General features: G+C 51.6%; 1 protein-coding gene and 1 long non-coding RNA gene across 3 annotated transcripts in view; one reads left to right on the top strand and one right to left on the bottom strand.

The window, feature by feature from the left end:
* The window catches only part of KCNJ6 (potassium inwardly rectifying channel subfamily J member 6), a 245,992-nt gene that overhangs the window by 205,062 nt on the left and 25,469 nt on the right, over positions 1–15,461 (top strand). The gene's annotated exons all lie outside the window — the stretch shown is intronic.
* The window catches only part of LOC140698682 (uncharacterized), a 71,657-nt gene continuing 67,431 nt past the window's right edge, over positions 11,236–15,461 (bottom strand). For both annotated transcript variants that reach the window (XR_012076510.1, XR_012076511.1), the window contains one exon: positions 11,236–11,491. This is a non-coding gene — a long non-coding RNA (uncharacterized lncRNA). The remainder of the gene's footprint in view (positions 11,492–15,461) is intronic.

Raw genomic sequence — 15,461 nt, 5'->3', positions numbered from 1 at the left:
CATAGTAGGGGGTGGGAGGGGCAGGAGGCTAAAGGGAAGTTGGTACCCGTGTGCCAGCCCACCCTGCAACCCGTCTGGATTCAGAACCTCCCACCTGGCCCAGAACACCTGCCCCAAGCACTCCCCGCCCAGGGCGGTGCGCCGAAGACCCGGAGCAGCACCTGGTTACAAGTGTGTCCACCGTTCTGAGGTTTCTTATCGCCCCTTTGTCTCGGGCCTCGGGAGGTCCTCGCACTCTGGGGCATCGATGCTGGTGAAGTGTGGCCGTTCTCGGTCAAGGGCAATGAGACCAATGATGAAAGAGACTGCAGGTGTGTACCAGGCAGGTGCATCCGGGAAATGTTACCTGGACAGCAAGGCTCTGCAGGTGATGCTGTACGGAGCGGCCTCTCCACAGTGTCCCCGCGGCCATCTCACTTCCCTCCCCGCTTCCTCTTCCTGCCTCCAGGGCTGCCCTTTCCTTCCAGCTTCGTCCTGTACTGGCACCGACATTTTTATCAGGTACCAGGCATTTTAAGTGTTTCAGAGGGGAACAGTTTTCTGGTTGTCTGCGCCACCATACCACCAGAAACGGAAGTGCTTGTGTAATTTTACAAAAGGTTTTGAGTCCTCACCTGTAGGGAAGGCGGGGAGAAGCCAGAAGTGTACAAGATTGAATCCTGAAGTCGAAAACTTGGGCAAGTGTCAGTCAGCCTGTCCCTGATAGTCCCCGGCGGTCGAGGGTGATCATGGTCCAGGCACTTAGTTGAGGCTGGAGACCACTGGCTCCTCTGAGCCCCACGGCAGTGAGGAAGCTGAGGCTGGAGCTGGCGCCCACCCCGGGGGTCCTGGGGGGCGGTTAGCCCAGGGTCCCCTGCCCTCGGATGGTCTGCTCCTCCCATCCAGCCTCTGCACTTTCCCTCTTTTGTTCCTGCCTCTTTCTCTTTCTCATGCTTCCCTTTTCCATCCTTATCTTCTCAGCTACATCTCAGACCTACCTGGATACTTATAGCATCTCTAGGCATTGGGGGTCACAAAAGATCTGCCCCATATGTGAGGGGGTGGACACTGTCCCCCACCCCCACTTAGAACAAGGGCTTCGCCTCAGTAAGGGCAACCCGAAAGCTGGGGCTCACTCCTCGAGAGTTACTCACACCTTTTGGGTTCACTTCTACAACTTATCTGGTGCCTAGTTCACGGTCAGGAGTGCAGCTTCCCAGTTAACACATTTCTCTTGTGGAACAGTGTGATCTGATTCAACCGTGCTGCAGTTTCCAAGAGTGTCTGGAAAAAAACAAAACCCAGGGACTGCCTGTAACTCATCCTCTGAGCTCCACCCGCGGCTCCAAAAGCCTCTAAGAACTAAGTTCTGACCGACAAGCCCTTACAAAGCGGAGAAGCACTGGAGGAAACTTGATTAAAATGCATCTCGTTTGAGAAAAGAGTTAAGAGTATTCCCAGCTCAGTCTCTCCAGCTAATGTAAACACGGAAAACAAATTACTCACTTGGGGAGCAAGAACAAGGAGTTTTATGTTTTGAAGTGTGGGAGCCAACATTTCCAGACAGATAATGTTTTGGGGGAGGCAGAATGGAGAGGAGATTGGCCTGGGAGTTGGAGGGTCTGAACGAGCCCCCAGGCTCTGCCACTAGCTGGCTGGATGGCCCGGGGCAGGCGGTCACTGCCTCTGTTTCCCCACCTGTAACAGGAGGCACGAGAATGGCCTCCGAGCCTCGCATTCCTGATGAGGCAGGATTCTGTGCCGCAGAGAATTCTCTTGGCCTCAGCCGCTCTTCCCCTCCCACCAGTCCTGCTTCTGGCGTTCGCATTGTCTGGGGTGCCCCTGGGAATGAGCGCAGTATTGGGGTGCATCTTCTCTTTCTACTCCTTCTGTAGACAAGCCCTTTCTGCAGGGCTTTTTAAACCATCAGAAAGTTGCACACAAGCATCACTTCCGCCGGCCTGCTGCAGCACTCTAGCGAATGAAAAGCTCTTCTCAAACGTTCTGCACTGCAGGTATTTTAGGACCAGTTTTATGCGGCAGAAACATGATAGAAACACTCGTGCACGTGCAAAGGCATTTCCAAGAGATCTCGGTTTTCTTATCCAAACTAAATTACAGTGTCATGCTTGTCTTCCGGGTCCAAACGCTTCTGTCTCTCCCTTTAATTCACTGTGTGTTCCTGCCATGTGCTTGCGATGCTCTGATCTCGCCTTATTTTCCACTTGATCTCTAAAATGAATGTCCCTGTTATGCCATGGCTGGTATGAAATCAGGTAATTGGGCCCTTACTGCCGACAGCCACGTCCCCTGCCCCCACACGTTCAGAGCAATTCTGTGCCACATGTAATAAAGTAATCTGTAAATAATTGCAGGAGCAGAAATATTTACCGTAAATATTAAGAGAGAACACCCAAGAAAGACAAATGAGTCTCAGAGCTCAAGTCCAGTCCGGCCTGGTGTGATGAACTTGGGTGGCTAACAGATCTGAGTTCGAATCCCCACTCACCGCTTCGCCCGCTTGCACGGCAATCTTGGGAGAGACGTGGTCATAAAACACAGGTCTGAGGCTTGCTGTTTCCCCAGCAAAGGCACTTCACACCGCAGGGACTCTTTCAAATCAGGTGGTGGCCCAGATGGGTCAGTTTTGAGAAATCATCACTTTATTTAACTGCCTTTTCATGATGACCTCGTTTAACTATCTTTCCACCAGAAATGATACGGCAAAACCACAGGAGTCTGATTTTCACCAGGTCCAGAAAGTTAGGGGAGCCCCTCCAGTTCATTATGGTCATCCTGCTGGACCCTTGCCCAGCAAACAGCATCCCTTGAAAGGAAGGAGAAGAGGAGGAAGACAGAAGAGGGTCCTGTGTTCCCCATCGAGCTCAGGCAGGCTCTCCTGCTGCTGATGGAGAGCCGGGGCTCTTCCTGGGGGTGCTGGGGCAGATCTTCAACCATCTCAGAACCACCCACCCCCATGTCAGAAGTGCCTCCCTGGGGTCCCAGTGGCTGGGCCTCATCCCAGACCCCTCTCTAAAGTTTGTGGAGCCAGATCAGGAACACAAGTGGAGCCCCCAGGAAACATGCCTCTTCTCTCCTGTCTCCATCTCTCAATTCAGCCAGGGGGGCCGTGCGAGTTCACCCATCAGGTGTGTTCAAGCCCAGGGGCCCCACACAGTCAACTCTGCAACTCTAGCCAGCGCAGTCCTTGGAAGCCAGATCAGGGTCATTTGGGGAGGTCATTCCCAGGTCCCAGATGCCTGGGAGTTGGTGGGAGATGGGGGTGGGTGGAGCCCTAGGACTCCTCATCTCGGGGAGGAAGGCCAGCTCAGCCACCAGCACAGGGGCACCCCATCCACCTCTTCAACCTCAGAAGCAGCCTCTCTCCATCCCCTGGACCTTCAGGTGGAGCAGAGCAGGGCCATCCTCCCTGTACCCTGGACCTTCTCTCCGGGGCCAGAACATGAGTGCCAAGACACTCCCCAGGGCTGAAGGAGGAGCGAACACCCCTCATTCTTTCCAGGGTCTTCCAGCACCTTCCCTGACAGGAAGGGCCTGGGGGCCAAGTGGTGTGGGAGCACCTCTGTCCTCACCCCAGCAGGATAGCACCCCAGCCAGAAACCAGGCCGAGGGTCTGCTCTCCAGGGCAAGGTCCAGGCGGGCAGGCTGGAGAGTGACAAAGATGAAAATTGCTCTTGGATCCGAGGCCCGCTCCCAGCTTCCGAGAGCTGCTCCTGGATCCCTCCCTGCAGCTCTGGGCAGCATGGACGGGAAGATGGAGGAGGCACTGAACCGCCCATTTCAGAAGTGGAAGCACCAGGGGCCAGAGGTCAGCCCAGAAAGAGGGCCACCGAGCATCTTCTACACCACAAACCAACCTGGGTCTGCAGCTGCGCCCTCGGTAGGACCCAGCAGAGAGAGGGGAGACAGTGGGGACATTGAGGCGGGGCCCTGAGCAATCATCAGGGGTCTAAAGCCAGCGAGCTCAAACCTGGCATGCATCTTCCAGGGAGGAGGTATTCAAGACTGGATGCAACACAGAAGGAGCCTTGAGCGGTCTGATGAAGGCACTGGCGTCCGGGAGTAAACACCTGCCTGCAGCGCTGGGCCAAGAGGAGGGGGTGGTGGGCAGCGGACGCCAGTCTCCAGGGCAGGAGTGCGCCTGTTGTGGGGCACAGCCACATTGCCCTGCACCCAGATGCGAGCTCCTGCGCGGCTGATGTGATGTGCACACCCTGTGCCTGCCCAGTCCCCGCCGGCCAGGCCAGGGTGATGGCCAGCACCACTGGCTCCGTCTCTAAGCCCACAGGGTCCCATGTGTCATGGGACTCGGAGAGAGATCGAGGGACAAGGGTGGTCGTGCGATACCGAGTCCATGCATTCCCGCTCTCCTCCTGGGGCTGGGCTGCACATGTCAGCAGCCAACTCCAGAAACAGGAGAGGAGATGGCAGAGACAGTGGCTCCCCCCAGCGGAGGGACAATGTTCTTCAGAACGGGCCCCAGCATCGCACCTGTCGGCCTGGCCTCCTACCCGCCTCCGTCTCCTTTCTCTTCCATCTCAAGGCTGGGCTCTAGGTCACGGTCTCAGAGGAAGAAATGCTGTCCCTCACATGTGAGTCACTGCCACCAGGAATGCCATGGTCATCAGGAAGAATCAAGGTGTTACTGCGTCCAAACTGGTCCTGGTCACCCCATGACAGGCCAGTAAGTCAGGAGACAAGGTGTTGGGGCAAGGAATAACGACTTTATTCCACAAGCCAGCAGACCGAGAGGATGGCAGACTAATGTCCTGGAGAATCATCTCTCTTAAGTCAGAATCCAGGCTCCTTTTATACTATACTTGGTTGTTGCGAACTTCTTGGTGTCAGAATCCTTAGTTCTTGCAGCTGTCCATGTAGGTCAGGTCACAGTGTCCCTGTAAACCCCCAACAAGACAAATGCTATTCTCTGTTCTGCAACTTCTTATCTCTATACGAATGGGGAAGTGTTCTACCCTTAAGGGCGGAGCCTTGAGGACGGCTCTCCTGCAGATTTCAGGCTCTAGGCCACGTTCTGTTATAAAAGATGCAGCACCAGCAGGACCCAGCACAGGAGACCGAGCCCAGGGTTGGAGCCGAAGGAACAGACCTCATACGGAGTCAGACTTGTTCCTCCCTATTACAAAGGGAAAGCCTTGCATTAAGGCCAAGAATCAACTGAACAGTAAAGGGAGATCACTTCATATCACTTCATAAAACAAGAGTTTTAACTTTGCAAAGAATTTTCCCGTCGTTCCTCTTGTTCATCCTCCCCCACCATGTCCATCCTCTCTCTCACACACCGCACATCATCTACACTACACGGCCTGCATAGAGATGTACATGAAATCCAGAATTAATTCTTCCTTGGAATAAAGAGTCTGTTGAAATTCTTGTAAAGAACAGCCAGTGAGTTCATTCCGCTCCTTTGTAAATAACAGCAGCTTTGATTTGCGTGTCACGTTCAGAGATGTCATCTTGGAAAGCAGAACTACTTCAGAGAGTAACCTGGCTACCGCTGTGGAGGCTGTTGGTCTGGGAGCTCTGGGGCTCACCTCCAAGCCCTGGGTGTCAGTTACCCTCCTCACTGTCAGTAACACGTGTGACACACACCCACACGCTCATCCACGCTCAGACATACTTCCCTCACACTTACATACACACTGTCTCCCACACACATTGTCACATGCACACTCACACACTCAGTCTCTCTCTCTCTCTCACACACACACACACACACACACACACGAGCTGGAGCACAGAGGCAAGTGTCATAAGCCCAGGCAGGACAAGCTAAGATACAGTTTGACCCAAGAGCTCACACGATGTTGTGGGGGGACCTTGCCTTCCTCCATCTCTCAGCTGCACTTCCTGGGTGTTGCCTCCACCTGGGCCAGCCGCTTCCACACCTCTCAGGTTCAAGTTCAATTGGGAAGAGTTAAGGTCCTCTCCTGCAGCTCGCATGAGCTCTGATTCCACATGTCAGTGCATCACCCCACTGTCCATCTAGCTGCTCAGTCCAGAAACCTAGGAGACATCCGGGTACCACCCCCATCTCTAATCCAGCTTCAAGTTCGGCCCATGTTAACTCCCACCCCTTGAGTCCATCCACTCTCTCCCTCTCTGTGGCCATTCCACTCGGCCTGCCACCGTCCATCTCTTGCCCAGACCGTCTGGAAGGCTCTCCCTGTGCCCTCCAGCCCCCTGTCCAGACTGCAGCCCTTTCCAAAACATAGATCAGGTCCTCTCTGGCGCCTCCTTAAAACTCTCCCAATGACCCCTTATTGCTCTCAGAGGAAAGGCTGATTTATGGGCATGACCCGCAAGCCCACGTGTGTGGCCCTGCCCACCTCTGCAGCCTCGTCTCCCACCATAGCCACCCCACCACTCTCCCACCACAGGGTCTTTGCCCACCCTGCCCAACAACTCCTTTCTCTCCCCACTTCCCTTCACTGGACAAGGATTACTCGAACACCAAGAAACCCTCCTCTGCTTACCAACTTACCCCAAGTCCCCCACCCTGTTACATGTCCATATCCTTCTACACCTTCCTTGCATAAAACTCATTACAACTTATATACACCAATCAATGTTTGTGTCCAAACTCGTGCCCCACAAGTTTCAAGAAGACAGGATTGGGCCTGGTTTTATTCATTAGTATGTCCCATAATTACCACAGTACCTGACTCACATAGTAGGCGCTCAGACTTGCTGGATTACTGAATGCTTTGTATATACATAGCACCTGATCTGGGCCGGCAGTGGGAGTGAGTTCCCAATAAATGAACAAGCGAACAAGAAAAGATTTGTGTAGTGCCGCTAGAATTAAGTGTCCCACTTTGGAGATGTTGTTTGGACAGTATCAAATATTTATTGAGCCTGCGATCTGCAAAAGATACAAAACCCTGTTCGGGTTACCTGATTCGGGGCGAGGGTGGGGGTACAGAGTGATGTTTACTGAGCTCCAGAGACTTGCCGCCTAGTTGAGGAAACAAACTCACATTCACTTTTCTATAATAGTGATAAATAAAACCCTCAAAAAATAGTCAAGTGAAAAACAACTGAATATGACAAGACCCGAGTGAGTGATACAGACAGCAAATGACTCAGAATTCCTGCGGCTAACGCTAGCCTGGATGCTCAGAGAGCCCTCCTCATGGCGTTAGATTGGACTCTGACCGGCAGAGCAGGAGAAAGAACATTCCGGAAGGGAGGAGGCTGCCTCCCTTTACTGCGAGCCTGTGATGGGTCAGGTGCAATTCGCTGCACGCTTGTGTGGTGCACCTCACAGCCCCCTGGGAGGTGTTCTTACTCCTCTTGTACAGATAAGGAAACTGAGGCTCAGAGAGATGAAGTGACTTGCCCCAAGCCACACAGCAAGTGAGAGGCAGACAAGGGCCGCGTGCTCCCAGCAACGGCTCTCAGCCGTCACCTCCCTGCCCAGACCCGCCTCGTGGGGGCAGATGCCTCACAGAGGGCAGGAGGGAGCTGGCCCCAGACATTCCGAGCCAGCCTAGCGTGGGGTCAGACAGTCCAAGCTGCGCCCCGCTGCTCTGCTCTTCTAGAACGCAGACACGCCGGGCAGATTGTTCTGAGAGCTGGAATGGGAGTTTCTTGGTTCTTTCCACAACTGAGGACGTGCTTTTGTTCGTCAAGTCCAAAAAGACATAAATAGACTCTCATCCTATGCCGCCAATCTTGGCAATATTTTGTGCGCTTTACCTAGTCGTCTGAGGATAATCAGTCCTTCTAAGAGCCCGGAACAGAGCTAGTCTCTAGGCACCTAGACAGAGAGAGACGGAAGCCAATCTACTGGGTTTTCTCCCTGACCCAGCAGGCATCTCTTCCGTTTCTTCCTATTAGAATAACACTGTCACTTTGTGAAATACAGACTTCTTAGCAGATTGCTGAGTCAGTGAGATAGAGGGAGCTCCCAGGTCAGGTTGTTAATAAAAATCTTTAAATCATATTTGAAGGACTGCCACGATGGAAGAGTGCATGAACAGTTCAGAGTCAATTGAACATTTAACTAAAAACAAAAAAAGTGAAGGCTTTGCTATAAGCATGCAGCCAAGGAAAGATACTATAAAATGGTTAAGTGGAAAGAAACAGAATCACAAGTCTACTCTGCTCTTCATTAGAAAGCAGAGCTGGAAAAGAGCAGGTGAGAGCAGAAAGGCAGAGCTGTCAAACTACGGAGACTCTCAGTAGACTCAAACCATCCTGCCAAGAGTTGGGAACATCTCTGCAAAAGCAAATGCACCTAATGAGATGCTGCTGGAGGATGTGATGCACCCTGCAGGCAGGAGGGGTCCCCAGAGCTTGGAGACGATGGACCACCCTCTGTGCACCGCTGCTGGGATCCCGGCTTGGGGTGAGTACCTTCCAGGCAGAAGGACCCCCAGCTGCATCTCCTATTGACTCCCCTCCCACACTCTCTGCCTGAATCCCATGGACCCGGGCGCAGACTCACCTCCACTCCAGACATGGGAGGCCCATTGTTTGATTATCTGTCTCATCTTGTTCTTTCATTTTTCCATCCATCCATTGATTTATTGAGCACCTGCTATTTGCAAGGCACTGGGTAAACACTGTGTGAGGGAGAAAGCTGACTGTTGAATAGGGAAGGGGAAAGTGAGGCAGATACGCAGATGGCTAAGGTATCAACAGAAACTGAGCTGGGATGTGTGGGAGCCCAGCTCAGTCCTCCGCGCTCTGGGCTTTTGCCTTGAACAGTACTAGTCACTAGGAAATCTCCTCCTCTCGGCACTGTCTCCACGCCCTTCCCAGGCTTAACACTTCCAGCTGACACCCTTCTATGCAAGCATTTTAGTGTTTTTCAAAGTTGGCCTGCCACTATACATTTTCTGATTAATGTAGATCGTGTCATAATTTACTACTTTCACACACATTGGTTTACACTCCTTATCGGCATTTTCACAGCAAAGTAGTCCTTTGGAAGTGCTGTGAGTTATCAAGCGAAACACAGGGCCTCCAATGAACTGAGAAACATTCCCCCAACCCCTCTCCACCAAAGAGACTATGAGGGAGACACAAAGCCACCAAGGCCATCCACGGGAAGCAGGGCTGTACCGCCCGTGAAGCCCTTGGGAGGGGCGCCTACCTAACGCACACAGGAGATGTTCACTGAATCAAGTTCCTGCCATACGGTCACCTTCTATTCAGTGATGTGGAATAAACATATGAGAAATAAATGTGGCTAAATCAGAACCCAGGCTGGTCCGTTTGGAAACAGCCCTTTCAGAAACGTCAGGAAGCGGCAGCCCACCGAAGGCGATCAGGAGCTCACGGCTGCATCTCTGAGGACAGACAGCCTCTGGCCATGGACCGCTGTCATCCCCACAGCCTCCCGCCACGGAGGCCCTAGTTTCCAACTGATATCATCATGGTTTTGTCGTGGAGGGCTTTTGCAACTTACAAAAAATTTCTCTCTACGTCTCCTTCAGTTTCCCACTCGATATTCCTTAATAACTTCTATTGAAAAGTTACACACTTGTAATGAATTCCAAGTCTATGGAACTACACTGAACACTAAGTGGAAATCGGAGGCGTTGCCAGAAGAGAAAGGGCATCACGTCTTCCTCTTAGAAATCCAAGTACTAGGATTCAGTGGGTCCAAACTTCTCAGGCCTCTTCCCCCACAGCTCAAGGACATTTCTGTTGCAGAAATGAAACAGAAGTCAAAGGGAGGGAAAGGAGAAATGCAGTGATTTTAATATTTCCAGTTCTTTAAAATAATAACTTTAAAAATCCAAAGTAATGAATCCAGTGTGATGTGACTGTAGAAATGAGACTCTGGGAAATAACGAGAAACAGGGAAGGAGGATGGTTTTCATCCTGCTGTCGGGCCGGGGAAGGCCCCATCACATCTGTGCTCCGGGAAGCAGCACGATATGGAGACCCTCTGCACTGAGAGCAGCTGTTGTAAACAGGTGCCCACGGACAGGCTGGTTAGGAGAAAACGCTGAGAGAGGGAAGTTTGATTATCCAGAAAGGAAAATAAACTCTTCTGGTTTTCATCCCCCAGTCTAAATATTAGCCAGATGACGCCCCCCGAGGCCGTGGACCAGTTCTCCAAGTTGATGCTCACGATGTGGGCCCTCGCATTCCCCAGAGGAAAGGCTGGGCGGTGTCCCCCACTGCTTCCCTGAGGACCATTCTAAGTGCTCGGCAAGCAGGTGGCAGCTCACGGAGGTTTGAGCAACGAACGCCCACTACTTGCAAGGCTACGGCCCCAAACTCTACAGACACAGCAGCCTGGCCTCACCATTGCAGCCTCCACCCTCGCAGGCAGAGCCTCCTCCCCCCTGAGTCCCTTCCCAGCCTTGAGCCCCAAGTCCCAGCTCCTTTGAGGAGCACTTTAATTCTTGTGAAAGGATTTGAGAAAGGCAGAGGGGGTGCTCCAAGCTGCCACCCCCACTAGCTCCTGACACCACCCCGGGAACTGCACGCCTCTGTGGCCGCAGCCGCCCAGCTCCCTCCTGGCAGCCTCAGAGCAGCACAGATCACACGCGTGACACCTGACACCCCGCGCTGGCTCAGACCACGTGTCCCAGGTGGAGGTTCAGGGAAACACGATCACTGCTAGCGATGCTGTTACTTCCTCGTGCTCCATCGTTGTCAACCAAGCCTCGGACCCGCCCTCTAGTTCCACCAGGTGCGCACTGTTTTCAAATAGAGTGTATCCGAAAAAAGAAGGCAACTCGCAGATGTAGAGAACAAACTAGCGGTGACCAGTGGGGAGGCGGAAGGGGGAGGGGCAAGCTACGGGCAAGGGAGTCAGAGGTACGAGCTGTTAGGTGTAAAATAAGCTCCAAGGATAGACTAGACAACACAGGGAATAGAGCTGACGTCTTATAACAACTATAAGTGGAGTATAACCTTTAAACATCGTGAATCACTATACTGCGCACCTGAAACTTATATAATAGCATGCCACAACTAGACTTCAGTTTAAAAAATGATGAACAAATAAATAAAATAGAGTGTGTCAATAGAAGAGTCGAGGTTCAGTGAGGCCAACAGATCAGGACACAGTTGCCATCGCAAAGACGATTTGTTACAGGTCCCAGGAGGAGAGGACACGCCACGCCGTGGGGGTGAGGGGGACATGGGAAGCACCAGACTGACTAGGAGACAGAGGGGGGGGGAAACTACGGCGAAAGCTCTTACTGGGACGTTCGTGGGGAGTGTTGACCTTTAAAAAAAAAAGTCTACTTATTTTGCCAGCAAAATGAGTTTATTCAGGAAAAGAGAATTGCAATTCAGGACAAGCAAACTCTGGTGCCCCACAGGCAAGTCCCGAGAACAGAGGAGGGGCTTGAAAGGGGAAAACTGGGGAGCGCTGTGGGGGTCTGTCGTTGGCTGCAGGTGGCGGGCGGCTTGTGTCGTGGGGTCAGAAGGAAACCTTTCTTCCTGCTGGGTCTGCAAGCTTCAGAGCTCTCCTGTTCCTTTGTAAATGAGATTTCCTTAACTAAAAAAAAAAAAAAGACACAAATGAGTTTATTTACAAAACAGAAACAGATTCACAGACATAGAGAACAAACTTATGGTTACCAGAAGGGGAAAGGGGATGGGAAGGGATAAATTGGGAGTCTGAAGACACTAACTACTATATATAAAACAGATAAACAAAAAGTTTCTACTGTACAGCACAGGGAACCGTATCCAATATCTTGTAGTCACCTATAATGAAAAAGAGTATGAAAAGGAGTATATGTATGTATATGTATGGCTGAAACATTATGCTGTGCACCAGAAATTGGCACAGCATTGTAAACTGAATATACTTCAGAATGAAAATTGGAAGAAAAAAAAGAAGAAGAAGAAGGCTAGTTTCTAAAAAGAAAAATGAGATTTCCTTCATCTGTTTCCAGAGAAGGCAGGGGTGAGGCAGGGGAGGCCGGCTGAGGACTGGCCCGGCTGGGTGACTGCAGTGGACTCTGGGCGTGGGAGCTGTCCCCGGTTGTCTGATCCCTGGCCCTGGGGGGACTAGGGCAGGTGAACAGTGGCCCGGGAGCCTGGAAGCCCTGGGAAGGCGGTGGTCGGGGGTGTGGGTTCTGGTCTGTACTTGACAATCACTCTCACAGGCAAGTGGGTTACTATCTACCTATAGGGATTGGCTAACCCTGGGAGGGGCGGTCCCATCAGGGTCAGCAAAGCCCCAGATGCCAAAGCATCAGACTACCAGAAATAAAAGACATGGTTAATAAATCAGCTAAGGACCAAGCCATGAAACAGCCACAAAATACTGCTCTCCCTCCCCATTCCAACCCTAACAACATACACACCCCCTCAGACAGGTCTTCATATTTAATAGGACACTCTTAGAAAGACCCCAGAATTCATAAGAGTCAAGGAAACGAGCCAAAATAAAAGAATAAAAGCAGCGCACCGAGGATACAGCAAGGATCACACAACAGCCTGTGCTTCATGGATGGCGTCCTAGATCAGGGACGTGTTAAGGACGCTGCACTGGGCTGGATACCCATGTGACATCCCAGCTGACACATGGTTTGTCTTCCTCCCACCCGGGCAGAGGAGGAGTCCTGCCTCACCCTTCAGTCTGACCCATGCACACAGTCTCCACCGCGCTGTGCAAGTACCGCTGTCACAGTGAGTCTGAGCCGACTGCTGAGCCAGCGTGACCCAGAATCCCGGCACCTGCTGTTCCCGTCTCTCGAGAACGAGAACGCGGCTCAGCATCGCCCCACACGCCGGCTGGAACGGACCGGCCTCCCTCCCGGAGGAACAGTGGGATGAGATGGCAGAGGTTAGCCCGAGGGGGAACACAGTGTGCTGTTCGGTTCCTCCTTCCCTTAAAAGGCAGAGCCAAGTAAACGCTGAAGCTCCTGGAACACAGTATCTCTCCAGGATAACGACAAGCTAGAAGTGTGAACACAAACCCATGGGTTGGGCCTGTCACTGCCCAACTCCCAGTCAGGCTAGAACGCGGACACCTGGTGGTGACTCAGAGCCAAAGGATGAATGATAATGTGGTTTATTTCACCACACCAAGTTTCCATCCGCTTGAAGTGATTGATTCTCGTGTAACATCAAAAATCCAAATTTAAAACAGCAAACCCACCGGGTTTCGCATTTTTCACCATAAATGGTGTGCAATGAAGAATGCAGAGATGGGGTGACATATACACTTTGAATCAATACTTGAGACGAAAGCAGGCGCGGGTTTCTAACGGTAGGACGCGTGTTTACGAGGGTGGGTTTGTTCAGAAGGCTTGCCTCACGCTCTGAAAACCAAAGCACATTTTCAACAGGTCAGGAAAGAATCCAGTTTGGAAGAGAGGATGCAGGTTCCTTAACAGAGTCGTGCATAGAAGTCACCCCAATTTCACTAACTGCTCACTGTTAGTGGAAGAACAAGGAAATTCCAACAGATCGCAAGAATGTCACTGGATTTGTGAGTCAATCTGTAAAGGGCTTGTTTGTTTTTAAAAATCTGTCGCTTTTGGTTAAAAAAATTTTTTTAGGGTCAGTTTTTTCAAAAGAAAAGCACCTGTTTTCTTGCAGTCGGCGTTTCTCACCCTGGTTACTTCTTCCCTTGCCCGGCAGCCCCCCTCCCGCCATGGGAAGGGCACCTCTGAACCTCACTGAAAACGGTCTGAGGAGAGGAGGGAGGGCAGGAAGTTTGGCCATTGTTCTGCAGGAATGCCATTAACCCTAAGAAGAATTTAAAATATGCTCAAAACATTTCCTTTTTGTTTTCTTCAATTTTGTTGAGATATCATTGACACACAGCTCTGCGTAAGTTTAAAACATACAGCATAGTGACTTCCATTGACCATCTTCCTCCGGTTCCCCTTCCCCCTCCCCCACCTCTGATAACCAGAGATCTGATCTCTTTTTCTGTGAGTCTGGTGGCTTGGGTTGTTTTCTTTTTTAATTCCACATACAAGTGAGATCATACAGTACTTGTCTTTCTCAAAGCATCTCCTTTCGACAGGCTATTAATAAGGCAGCATACAAACTGGTCCTCCAAGAACACGGAAACTGGATTGCTCTGCAAATTGATCAAATGTGGTTCCTAGGGTATAAAATTAATGCAAACATAAACGATGAAAAGGCAATAAAAGGGTTGTATATCGAGGCCAGGCCTAAGCTATATTTAATTTTCAGTTAAGGTGTCCAGCTTCTGTACACTCCTGAGAGATGGGACAGAATCGTAGACTTAAAGGACAGTCAAGAGGAGGGGTTCACAAGTTCTGTTCCCTTCTCACACCTAAATCATCCCCGTGCTAAAAACCGTGGAGAGTCGTACACATTCATCTTATAGGCAGAGACAAACCTCCGTTCAGGGAACTACAAGCTCTTTTGACAGGTGTTAGAGGCTTTGGATTCTTGGCCAAATCAAATGCAAATCAGTTGATGTTCTTTCTCTCGAGTAACCCATGCCGCCTTCACCGAGACCCTTCTCTGCACTGTCAGCTCCCTAAACAACTGCCCAGGTGCAAACTTATGGCAAGGGGCGGTCTAGAGACCTGGGTCACTGGGGCACCAAAGGTATCCACAAAATGCCAAAATGAGCCTTTCTTGACGTGTCCAGTTTTCGGTGGTCACACTTCAGTCCAGAGCTTGTTGGCAAGTGACAGATGGAGACTTCCAGACCCATGGCTTCTGCTAACCTGAAGCACCCTCCTGCCCCATCTTCAGGGCCCAGCTGAAGGCGTCCTGGTTCGGAAGCCCTCCCAACCGGCCCCACCCGGAGTGAACCCCTCGGCCTTTAAACCTGGAAACTCCCCTGGCACCTCATTTCAGCTTTGATCACATGCAGCCTCTAATCCCCTGTTTTGTCTTCCCAGGTGAAGGCATTCTCTCTTCAACTGGATGTGTGCCATCATAGGGGTTATCAGTGCAAGAAATGCACGTTATACTTTGTAATTTCCCCTCATTTTTTTAGTCCCCCAGATCTTTATTGGGCACTGACCATGTCCCACTCTGGGCACAGTTCCAGAAATAAAACAGAGCAGACGCTGTTTATGTTCCATCAGGGGCTGCAGGCATTTTCTAAAGAGCTGCAGTGAGGGGCTCACAGGGGACAGGCGGCTGTGATGGTTCAGAGTGACAGGGAGACCTAACTCAGAGCCGGGATCAGGAAGGGCCCCCTGGAGGGGGTGATATGGCCCCGGAGGAAGGGCTCAAGCCAGCCAGGTGGCAGGAGGACGGAGGTCGGGTGCAGGGAGCGGAGACCCAGAGACGCGGCTGTAAGAATTCGGGCTTTTATTCTAGGAGTGACAGGAAGTCACTGAAAAGCTCTAAGCCAGACGCAGATACAATGAGATCTCTGTTCCAAGGTCACTCTAGGGGCAGGAAAAGGAAAGAGAGGAAAGGCTGGAGGCAGGAGATGAGGAGATGCCGCTGGAGGTGAGGGTGACACGGGTCAGGGTGGTGACAATAAGGGGAGGAAGCAGCGGAGATTCCAGACA

This window comes from Vicugna pacos, chromosome 1 (assembly GCF_048564905.1).
Source record: "Vicugna pacos chromosome 1, VicPac4, whole genome shotgun sequence".
Lineage (NCBI taxonomy): Eukaryota > Metazoa > Chordata > Mammalia > Artiodactyla > Camelidae > Vicugna > Vicugna pacos.
This window is presented reverse-complemented; position numbering and strand designations above follow the sequence as displayed.